The sequence below is a fragment of the Adiantum capillus-veneris genome, chromosome 10 (genome assembly GCF_014529385.1).
Source record: "Adiantum capillus-veneris isolate H3 chromosome 10, ASM1452938v2, whole genome shotgun sequence".
NCBI lineage: Eukaryota > Viridiplantae > Streptophyta > Polypodiopsida > Polypodiales > Pteridaceae > Adiantum > Adiantum capillus-veneris.
In genome coordinates this window covers 26,219,883-26,230,067 of record NC_140940.1, presented here as the reverse complement: position 1 = coordinate 26,230,067, position 10,185 = coordinate 26,219,883, and the positions used below count along the sequence as shown (strand labels likewise).

Sequence of the window (10,185 nt, the reverse complement as noted above, 5' to 3'; positions counted from 1 at the left end):
ATCTTTGTCCATGTTTCTCCTCGGTGGCGGGTTGGTTTGTGGCAAATGCCAGCTCTCCGGTGGAAGCCTAGTTGGTTGGCTTCGGATTCCCCTTCTTTGGCGGTATATCCTCTCTATCAATGGCTTGGTGGACAAAGGCGTTGATGCGACATGTCTTCTCTCTTGGTGGCATCCCCAGGGTGATTGTCCTTCCCTATGTTTGGGTGGCTCCCATGTCAGCTGTTATGTATGTGTCAGGGTGGCTCCCTTCATCAGCTGATGTACGAGGTTAGCTGGTGATTTGGTGTCCGTTTGGTGCCATGGTTCGGTGTGAGCATGACCTTCACTGTAATTTTTTTTTGATTTTATACATTCTCACTCACAAAAAAAAGAGAGGCTTCAACAGTAGTCCCCCACTCTGTCTGGCATACAACGCAGGTGCATCCAGGCAGAGGCGGAATGAGATGGAGGCAGAGGCGCGATACCCTTGGACTACAAGCTGTCGACATGGATTTCTAGAGAGAGAGCGGAGGAAAGAATATCCGTAGGGAATCCCATACTAGTGGGTTTTAAATTGGTTAGAGCTGTGTGCTGCCTGAAGAGTAATAATCCTTTCCTGGTCCTACTCTTTTCTTTGGTTTACAACATACCCATGAAGGCTATGTCATAGCCGAGGAAGGATATGAAGCTTTTATGTGATGTATGTGAAAGCGCAGTGACCTACATAGTTTGCTGTGCCGATGAGGCAGAGTTGTGTTCGACATGCGACTCGTAGGTGCATGCTACTAACAAGCTGGCCATCGAACATCATAGGGTTCCCCTCATTCTTGACACCTCAAAACCAGCTATTTGCGACATTTTCCAGGTTTCTTTGTGTATGTTCATGCATCTGGATTCATTACTGTTCTGACCATGTGATTTAGAGTGGTTTGTAACCTCTGCTCATCTGCTTGGCTCTTAGGATAAAACTGTCCTTTTTCTTCACGTTGAGGACCAAGCTCTTCGCTGTAGAAATTGTGATTTATCGGTGCATTCTTCCAATGCCCTCACAACCAAGCATAGAAGACTCCTCTTGGTAGCCATTACAGTTGGCATGATCCCTATGGGCACCCTGCCCCCGGCCCAAGAGACAAGCTAAGCACTCAGCATATGCCAGCTACGTATACCAGCTCCCTCAAGGAGAACAACTTTGCCTTGGAGAATTTTGCTGCCCACTATTTTGTTTTGGCTGTAGAGAGTCATAGGAAAGATAATGGTGGCATGGGTAGAAAGGGACCTGTGAACAAGCTCCCACCCTCACCTCAAACAGTGAGAAGTAAGATGTTATCTCTTGAGTTCTATACGCTCATCCCTTCTACGGGAATTAGAGGCCAACAGCAAGACAGTAGTAGCAGACAACAATAATGACAACAACAGTCACAATGATAGTGTGATGATGGATGTGGATGCCTCTTCGGTTGAGGATTGCAGCATCTCTGATTATCTTAACTCTGATGCCTTTGGATGGAGGCTTGACGAGCTACTCTCTGATCTGGTTGGTGCTAGATTATGTGATAGCGACCGAACTGTCGCCTCCCAAGGTAGCACTGCATTGCTGCTTGAATTCCGTTAAAGTCATTGAGTCGATAGCAAGTTGCCAGTAAATGTATTTCATATGTCACAAAAGGAGCAACAAATTTGTTTTAGGATGTTCCTAACAAAGGAATCAACATTTATTTATCTGTCATCTCTAAGTCGATAACAAGGCCAGTTAAGGAACAACAACTTTGTTTTAGGATGTTCCTAACGAAGGAATCAACATTTATTTATCTGTCATGATTTTTGTCTCCATAGTTGTGCAAGCACTATCTTCTAAAATACTGTAGATTTGTGATGTATTTTGTTGATTTGATTATTGAGCTTTGCTCGTGTTTGCCTTTTGTTGATTTGATTATTGAGCATTACTCGTGTTTGCCTTTTGGTTCTCCTCTAGGAAAGCAACATACTGGGCTTTGGCCTTCATGAAGAGAACTCTTGCTTTGCAGAGCTAGACTTCCTAGAGGAGCATGAGCTCAGCCCTTCTCAGGAGGAGAGTGTGGCATTGGGTCCACAAATGCCTTCCCCTCCGACACATTCTGGCCTTGGTGCGTCTCGAGGGCTTGGGAAGATGACATGTCCAGCTGTGCTGATGAGCCTTGGGCATTTGACTACCTGTTTATTGGTCCAGATCATAACATCAATGATTTCTCTGTTGTTCCATATGTCTTCAAGCGAATGTGATTACCTGCTTCCACCTATTTGGTTGTAGGTGGAAGGTGCACACTCGTCTTTTGGATACACAGAGTCTTGTATAGGTGGTTTGAGAGCATGAGTAATGTTTGTGTGTGCCATGTTTGTGTGGGAGATAGCTCGCTCTCTCTCTCTCTCTCTCTCTCTCTCTCTCTCTCTCTCTCTCTCTCTCTCTCTCAAAGTAGCTTTATGACGCCAAAGATTAAACATGAGTAACGTTTGTGCCTACCATGTTTGTGTGGGGGATAAAAATTATTGGGTAGATAGAGATTATTGTGTGTTTAGAACTTGAAGCTTCTTTTCCCCTCTCTAGATTATGCATCTGCGGTGGGGGTGTGTGGTCATGAGGTCAATTAGGATCTAGAGCCCAAATCGGCACAAGAAGACTCGAGAGTGTTTTAGAGAAAAATTTTGTGGAGAGAGCATTGTTCTAATGAGCAATGAAAGAGAAAGGGGAGAGGAGAAAATTTGTTGCTTCATAGCAGCTAGATTCTCAAGGTTTTGGGTCTCTAGACTCCCCTATATGCATACACTTCTCACTCGCACAATGTAGAAGATTGTACATACACATGCATGCAAGAGGTTGCTAGATGTGTGGAGGGTTTGAATCTCTTTGGGTTTCCTGTTCATTGGTAGATTGGGCCATCATGATGGCTAGGAAAGTATGCAAAGCACAGAGATAAGGTAGCAAGGAGAGAGAAGAGGATAAAGTTGCCAAAGAGGCCACAAGTCTACCGATAGTAGTGTTACCATAAGGGAAAGGAAGGTCCAAAGTCCAAAACTCCAACTCTTTGGTTTGATCACATGATTCACACCCCATCAAATAGGATGGGTGTGGATGCCATCTAAAGTCAAGCCTTCTTGGTGCATAGAGACCCCATATCAATTCAAATTTTCATAGATGTGCCCATGCTTGGAAATGAGCATATTATTTTGCATGATTGAAATTATGAGGACTTATGGCCATAGCCAGTGTAGTTTCAATCCTATTTGCAGGCCTTGTGATTTTATCAATTGTTTCTTTTGCAATGTTGTATTCATTCTTCTTAGGTAATATTGGTTTAAATCTATGTGCTTCGTCATTGCCTGTCGTTACGTGGTATAGATTAACGTATCGTTTTTTTTGTTTTTGATTGGAATCTTTGAATTTGGAGCACCTTTTAATTTTTTTGAAGCCAGGGAAGGCTGCCCAATTTTGGAAAGCAATTGTTTACGTAGAATCTCGAAAGATACTTTGTGTAAAGGGATGTAAAAGTAAAGTTAAGTATTTTAGTTTTAGTAGGAAAGTAAGGAGCCATTCACGTGCGTGTTTGTGAATAGAGGAGGGCCAGAGTCATAGCTTAATATCGTTCCGTTTTCAGTTTCAAAAATGCCGGTTGACGAGAAGTGGGAAAAGGAGAAATTCCGTCACAAAATAAACCTAATTTCTTGAAATTTCGTCTTGGCATATTCCTGTTTTGACAATTGGGATCCTTTTTTGAGTGCGTAACATGTAATTTGTCGCAAATTACCTTGCAAAAAAGGCAATTATGTCTAAAATTAATGATACAATTCATCTCCAAATCGTACATAACCAAAAAATTATGGTTTTATCATCTTGTGCTGATAGACAATCAGTGTTCTCATGAAAAGCTACAATTTTTCAATGTATCTTTGAAGAAAATTAATCTCACAAGCAGGGGTATTTCTGGAATTTCTAAAAATTTGCAGGGCATTCTGGGAATGTTTTGTGAATTTCCGCAAATTAGAGTACTATTTTGGTGGTTTTCGCAAAAAAGTAGGGATGCCAGCTGCTGATTGAGCTTGCACAGCATGCGACACCTAGGGGCATAGCCTGCACAACTAGACTGGGCGACGGTTTGGCAGGTGGTGCCGGAGCAGAGGACGACCAGGAGGCTGGAACGACATTTGTCCGCCAACATGTCCATGAGAAATGGGGTAGTTGGGGCAGCTATAGACTGTCTGCGGGCAGCGGTTGAGGTGTCCCACCTGAGAGAGGATCGTGCACGGCAGCAGTCAATCGGGACGTGATGGGAGACACCACCAAGGCATGAGATGAGGAGCGCAGGGAGACCTCAGTAGAGATGAGGAGCGCAGGGAACAGAGGGGAGAGAGAGAGAGAGGAAGAGGCAGAGCAGCTCAGTATCTCCTGTTAAGCTGAAGGACGAGCCTATGGCTGGGGAGCTAGAGCGGCAGGCGCAGGACGACACAGAAGGTGATGATCGCTACTGAAGACGTGGATATAATTAGGAGCATCTTGGCAGATTCCGGTTATTGGGGGCGTAGACCCAATAAGTTTATTGACCCAATATGGATACCTTTAATGACTATTTTCTTAATAACTATTCTCTGCTCTGCCTCATGTTTATTATTATCTTAACCTTTTGTTTAAGCAAACATTTTGAACGCTCCCGCCTCCATTTTCCCATCCCGCCTATTCAGTCCTGCCTCCAGCTTCCCATCCCACCTATTCAGTCCACTCACAATCTTGCCATGTCTGTTTTGCTTGCTATTGGTGCTCACTGAGACCATCACGACATTTTAAGGTATTTGACATTATTGGCCAACTACAACTCATTATGATGATAAGAGGTCTTCAACACCGTGCGTTACACATGCTAATTTCTTTACAAACTGCTGCCCATTTGCTTTCACGCGATGGGTTTGTAGAAGTTTAGCGTGGAAATAGGGGGCTCGTTCCGTTTCACAAACTTTTGTTGTAACAACAAAAGTTTGTGAAACTACGCTCGACATCCTGCTTTACTACGTGCACGAGGCAATAAACAACCTTGCAATAGTTATTTCAATAATGAAGCAAACAGCACACCTGCTTTCATTGGTTGAATTCAGCAAAACTGTTGGGCATGGGAATGTGTAGTGCAAATCAAAGGCAAGCTACTTGCATAGTTAGCGCAGTTAGAAGCTACTTGTGAAACCCACCGTGTGAATATGCTCTAATGGGCTACAGCCCGGCGCTCCACATTGCACAGTCCAAAGGCCAGCTCAACTGGCGGGAGCTACTCGACCTTGTCTCCCTCCTAAAGCACTCCCTCGTCACCAACAAATTTTATCGCACTCAGCCTTTCTGATCTGCTGCTCCTCTCCTAGAACCTGAGTAAGCTCCACATCCTGCGAGCCCTCAGAGCTCCCTTCATTGGCACCCCTTTGTAAGCCCTCTCTAAATGGCCCCTGAGGTTGTGCAAGGGCTGGAGCAGGGCCCACCTCCAACATCTTGCCCTATGTTATGCAGGTGACAGAGGCTGGATATCTGATGTCGCAGGGGCGGTTAGAGATTCCGGGAAGGAGAAGCATGTGCACGCACCCCAAGCTCGACCCAGAGATGGGGGCATGTATACCTTCAGCTACCCGAATCCATCCGTGCCGCGTTTCAGCATTTCCAAGGTGAGAGCAGAAGCAGGTGGCGATGGTGGCGCAAAGGACCTCATGGTGCCAGGTCTGCTCGAGCTGCCCATCGTCCACGATTTTGCCATAACAAGGAAGTACATTATCTTTCTAGATTCTGAAGCTCTTTTGTGGCATCCAAGTCCTAAGGAGGATGGATTGTTGCTACCATGAAGAGATTGCAATATCAAGAGATTCAGATCCTGCCATATATATCGAGGAAAGAACATGTGAATGTTTCTCTGGGTTGCTATTTTACTGACGATTGAGGATACCAAACTTAGTATCAGAGCGACAAAAATCACACCAATGTGTAAAGCACTAGACTAATAGTTCTTCGCATTCAAAGCCTTTGGGAAACACGTTCTCTAGTTAAAATATTGATGTGTTCTATAGCTAACAACTTTTAAACCTTGGTGGTGGAGTTGGTGACGAGTAAGACTATCTAAGTAGCTCTAAATGAAGAAGATGAAGTGCCATTTCTTGCGAATGAAGAAACATTTGGTTTATGATGAGGAGAAAGAGGCAAGTAAGCTTGCTCTAGGATTGCGGCTTGAGGACCCAAGGCGAACATGCAGCATGCATAGCCTAACAATCCAGAGAGTGTGAACCACGTGAGAGGCGGTTGTCATATGATGATTTCATTAGATTTGGTGTTAGACCCGAGACTAGTGTGGTATATCTTGAGAATGCTAGAGCAACTTTCTATGTTGGTCATTGAATTAAGTTCAATGCTCAAGGCACAAGCACATCTAGGGATTTAAATATAATGATTATTTTATGTGTTGATGTTTTGTGTTTGAAAATTAGGTATAACCATCACCAATAGTTGTAATAAATCTTTTCAACAAGTGCAAAGTTTGAAAGAAAAAATTTCACCTTGTCCGATGCATCATACTTCACCTTGTATTGTGATCCAAGTAACATGTCATTTAATTCAAGTGCATCTTGATATGGACAGGCCTCGTGATTTCATCACTTGTTCATCCTACTTAAACCCCCCTCTCCTTGCCTTATGGTAACTCTTATCTCCTCTCAACCATTCATGAGATCTTTATGAAGAGTGAAACATGTTTCGTCCATTGCCCATCTCCCCCCTTGGCGTCCCCCATGCTTGTTTTTAACGTAGTGTTACACATGCTTGGCAAAAAAAAAAAAAAGATTTGATAATTAAAAATATACGAAGGAAACTATCTCACTTTCTAAAAATAACAATATTTTGAAATTAGTGCGAATGTACAAATAAAACTATTAAATTTTTTTTTAATTACAATTTTTACAACCCGTATATATATTACGGAGGGGGTCAAGTCAACTATACAAGCACCATAGAAAGGGGGGTATATGAGTACTTACGAATTTGTAGATAGGGGGTTGGATCATTGCTATGGGGTCCGTAGATAGAGGGTTTTTCCCATATGGTTGCACGTAGGTGACATCCCCCCCTAAGTATATGTGAATCCCCCGGGTAGGCACATGACATGACCAAGTGTGCGTGCGTGTGTGTGTGTGTGTGTGTGTGTGTGTGGGGAGGGGGGGGGGGGGGGGGCATTATTACTCAAATCCTTAAAAGAAGAAAGATACTTTTTATTCTCTTGTGCACATGGGACAAGACCCCATTTTGGGGACTAAAGAGAGGGGTCCACACCCAAGGAGGGTGCCCATCTCCTAGCGCCCTCTAGTTGGACCTCAATAGAGAGGTCAATCGCATCCTATAGAGGCGTCTGGTCCATGAACATACCCCGATCGGCCATCCCAAGAGGCCATCTTTCTCTTACGACTTTTGTCCCTGTGAAGGACCTACCCGGATTGCACCCGCTAGCTTGGTTCGTGCCTAAAGTTTCCCATGTTGCCCGGGTCATACATGGCCCCTTTTCCCACGGGGCCTTGGCACAAAGGGTCAAAGCCCTCTGACTTGAGGGTGTTATCACCCACAACCAACCCACCAAAGGGGCTTTTCCCACACACCAAAGGGCTTGGACCTCATCCATTTGAATTGTATGTGATATTCAATCCCGAGATTGTAAAAACCCCATTAGCTTCACAATGCATTTGCACACACATATCCTTGTATTTTTCACGAACTCTCTGCATTCACCTTTGTATTGTACACAAGGCATGATCATATCGACTTCACAAAGATGACAAGATCTGTATAAGAGCCAGACACTGTCCGACAATAGGTAAGACCATCCTCGCTAGCACATCATTTGCACAAAAAATTTGGTACACATGCCATGTCGACATCGATATCCACTTTGAGGATTTTGATCATACATTGGGAGGGGAGGAGAAGCATCGACATCGATGACACCAACACTTTGAAAGGTGGGCATGGGAACTCCTTCGACACCTAGTTCAATTTTTGATGTGACACATATTTCATATATGTGTGTAGCCATTTGAAAAGGCACCTGGAGATATGAGTTGTCGGATACTGGCTGTGAGACCTTTTGTACATAAACCCTTCCTTTTGTATATGAATCATAACATATGCTGTAAAAATATTTTATGTACACTATGGTCTATTCAGTGTGAGTCTCTCTCTCTCTCTCTCTCTCTCTCTCTCTCTCTCTCTCTCTCTCTCTCTCTCTCTCGCTCTCTCTCTCTCTCTCTCTCTCTCTCTCTCTCTATTGTGTATAGCCATGGTTTTTCCAAGCTTCAAACCACCTTGAGCTCTCTACACACACCACCCGTTCTTAACAAATGGTATCAGAGCCTCGCTCCCGCTCCTCGCTTTCATCATCACGTGCAGCTCCCTTTGGAGCTTTGAAGCTTTTGAGTTGAAGCTGCAGGAGAAAACGAAAGCCTAGAATTTTGCACATGCATAGTTGCTGCCCTGTACAACTCAACCCCTTGCCATACGGCTCTAGTTGCCTTGCTCGTCGGCTTTCAAAAATCTGTCCTAGGTAACCATGCTGCCTTGTTCTGCTTATGCTATCCGTTCTCAGCCTAGGCAACCCTTGTTGCTGCCTACTCTTCTGAGGTCTCACACATGCAGGGCTTGAGAAGCTTGGTCTATACACCTGCAATCTCTCTCTCACTCACTCACTCTCTCTCTCTCTCTCTCTCTCTCTCTCTCTCTCTCACACACACACACACACACACACACACACACACACACACACACACACACACACACACACACACACACACACACAATGGTACTTAGTTATAGGTTTTGGGCTTTTTTAAACCTCCTCACCATGGGACTAGGCCCGTATCTATTATCTACAAATAGGGTTTCACTTAAAGGGTTTACTGCCCTTACCATCTACTTGCCGTGAAGGCATAGTGGCTCTCTCTGTAAAACGTAGGCGGCCTCACCATTGTGTAATACTGTCGGTTCACTCATGGTGATGCTACTCATGACCAGGATTTGGCGGGCCGACTCCCTCCTTCCTCTATATAAAGAGGTGAGGGCATTTCTCAGGCCCTTTAGCTTTGTTTGGTTGTTACTGTGCCTAGTGAAATCTGCGTTGTGTTTTGACATTGAAGCATGGAGTTCACCGCTTCTAGTACATAGGTCTGCTTTCTTGGCCATTTTGGTTTTTGTTGCAGGTTTTTTATAAAGGAAACAAAAGGGGGGGAGCATTATATTGAGGTTACTACTGTTGAGGAGGTCTTTTTAAAATCATATTACTCTTGCTCTGTTTACGGGTTTGTGATATTCCTTGCTGAGAACCATATAGGGCTAAACATGCCATGGCATGGTGACTATGGTCATTTGCGGATTTGCTGAGGATATAAGTGTTTACTGATTGCCTATTACATGAGGTTGTTTTGCCTTTTTTCATTGGGGGCTCCTTTCTGCTGCTCTGATGAACCTGACTTTACTTGGTTAAGGGTTACTGAGCATACCATAAATGGCCTAAACTAGCATTAGCGTACTGCTTGAATTAACAAAAACTGTTTCTGTGTGTGTATGTTTTTTTACTAATGGTCGTAAAAACTGTCTCTTTTTGTCACTAGAATAAATGGTGGTACTATTATTTCTATGGTTTGTTACCCTAGTTTTCGGTATAAACTAGCATTTCCTTCTAGCATACTAATTCTGTCCTCGCAGGTTGGCTGACTACCTGGTGCTGTACTAAATGAGGGTTTTTTACTGGTTTAAATATTTGTTATCATATTAATGATAAGCTTGATAAAGGGGTATTGCTTCATCCTACCATATACCATTTATAAACTTATATTTGGCCAGGTAGCACGCTCTTATCTTTTTCAGTAAACGGTTTTATTACCAATAAAAAACGACAAATCTGTTTTTCTCTTTCCGTTGGCTCACTGATGATTTAATGTTCCCATTTACTTGGGGATTTCTTGGTTGTTGACCGATTGTTGCTTAGGAGGAATTTTTGAACATAAAGAAGGTTTACCATTGTACATTACTTCTTTGCATCACTATAGTATGGGAGGCCGTCATTACTACAGTGTTTTGTGGCTGTTCTCGGAAATGCACTACCTTTCGAGTGTTACATAGATCTCATTAAATATGGTGGAAGTAGGGTGTGAACCTACTGCTGATGGGTATCA

General features: G+C 43.6%; 1 pseudogene; it reads left to right on the top strand.

The window, feature by feature from the left end:
* Nucleotides 1-661: 661 nt before the first annotated feature.
* Nucleotides 662-4,278, top strand: LOC147448577 (uncharacterized; annotated as a pseudogene).
* The last annotated feature ends 5,907 nt before the right edge of the window (nucleotides 4,279-10,185 follow it).